We start from the raw sequence: 2,104 nt of genomic DNA, 5'->3' as shown, positions 1-2,104 counted from the left end.
AAATAAAGAAAATAATTAGCAATTATTTAATTTCAGCTCACAGCCAAGAAAACAATTATTTAGTTTAACCTGATGCTTAGAATATAATTAAAACACAAACAATGAATAATAATGTCCTAATAAAATAATAATAATTAGCATAAAACAGTAGAGGTATTTTAAAGAGTAAAACAAAATGACTAAAACTTTGAAAAGTTCATAACTAATTAGTGAGAACGTCAGGTTACTAGGGGCTCAGACATCCAGAACAGATTTAGTTTTCGAGTACCAGACATCACCTATCTTGTGGGACCGAGCGGTTATCAAAGAGCCTGAAGGACCCGGTTCTGCCCACCAATTACAAAGGGTTTCAGGCCGACGCACCACGCTCAGAATAATAATAAATGCCAGGCAGAAGTGAAAGTCATTATTTACTGAGAGACTTCTGGTCTCATGCGTTAGCGCTCATATCAGGGATGTTTTTTTGTGTGCTCGCTTTGCTTTTATGCCAGGAGCGTCTCAAGTGAGCGTCTCTGGATGCTGACTGTTTCACGGGCAACCCAGGCCTAACGACGTATCTGCAGAGCGTGAGGACTTTTTAGAAGGAGGACAAGGCTTATTATTTTTATAATAATATAACAACAACAATAATAATAATAATAAAGTAAACTTTAACTTTGGAATATCAGAATATCTTCAAACTTCTGAAGTTTTAAAGCCCAACTCTTATCTGTTGATCAATCGATAAATAATAATATAAAGAAATCGATAAAAATAATATAAGAAAAATTGCATATATTACATAGATAATGAAATACAAATCATATACAAAATGAAATACTGATTGTATTGAAAATTATTATATTTATTTTGATTTTATTTACATTATATATATATATATATATATATATATATATATATATATATATATATATATATATATATATATATATATATATATATAAATTAAATATTTAAAAATAGTTTTTATTTCAAAAAAATAAAAAAATACATAAAATTAATCACTTTTTAAAAAAAACTAAATAAACTAAATAGCCTTATTATTTAAAAATTATTAAATGTTAAAAATGTCTAAAACTGAAAATAAATACTGCTACACTTTTTTAACAATTAAAATCTACATGCAAATGTAAAAAAAAGAAGTACAATTTAACTAATTCACAACTGTAAAATGTAAGGAAAATGGAAAAACAAAATAGAAGCTAAATATGTAATATACACTATAAAAGTCCAGTACCAAATATCTCAGCATTTTCTATTAAGACACATTTAGTGAAGAAGCAAAAAGATTTATGAAAATGCATCGAAGAGATTGGAAAAAAATATCTGCCAACAGCATCAAAAAAATGATTTATAATTTATTATTATTATTTTTTGAGTTTATTCCTATTAGTGAGTTTTGTTCTATTAGCACATTTTTAAATTCTTATGTATTAAAACATTCATGAAAAAAGAATATTTTATTATACTTTTTCCATCTATACTCTGGAGACACAGCACATTAAAGTCATATGGAACATTTAGATTTTTAATTTTTAATTAATATTTTTTTATACATTTTTGATTTTAGTATCTTTAAAATATGATTTTGTACCTACTTTTACCAATATATAAATGCTCACCTACTCTGTAGCCCAGCCTGTACCCGTGTAGAAAAAGAACGAGAGCAATGCATGCATGAAATAACACGCATCGCTCAACAAACTCGACGCAAAATATGCACAATGAGATGCCATCTGCAGAGACCGAACACTGCGCGTCCTCGAAACAACAACACAATGGCTATTATAGATTGTTTGCCAAAGCATCCCTGGCATCCTTTGAACGCAAGTATTCGAATCGGCATCGTGAGAAGCGAAACTTGTGCCGTCCGTGCGAAACTCAGCGACAGATTGTCATCAGAACCGGACCGGACGTGTGTGCTGACCTGAGAGTGGGGAAGAGGTTACCCGGCAGCAGCTATCACCGTAAATGAGCTAACCAAGAGTAATGACGCGTTCAGATACTCAGCGCTGGCCAATCGGATCGAGGTCCTGATGGGTGGCATTATTTTTCTCACGGGAATATCAAGATATCTGTGAAGCTTTTTAAAGCCCAGCTCTTA

General features: G+C 31.0%; 1 protein-coding gene across 2 annotated transcripts in view; it reads right to left on the bottom strand.

The window, feature by feature from the left end:
* The window catches only part of LOC122360976 (mannosyl-oligosaccharide 1,2-alpha-mannosidase IA-like), a 289,954-nt gene that overhangs the window by 199,798 nt on the left and 88,052 nt on the right, over window positions 1-2,104 (bottom strand). The window lies entirely within an intron of this gene.

This window comes from Puntigrus tetrazona, chromosome 16 (assembly GCF_018831695.1).
Source record: "Puntigrus tetrazona isolate hp1 chromosome 16, ASM1883169v1, whole genome shotgun sequence".
In the NCBI taxonomy this organism is placed as follows: domain Eukaryota; kingdom Metazoa; phylum Chordata; class Actinopteri; order Cypriniformes; family Cyprinidae; genus Puntigrus; species Puntigrus tetrazona.
Note: the sequence above shows the minus strand (reverse complement) of the source record. Positions and strands in the feature narration are given on the sequence as shown.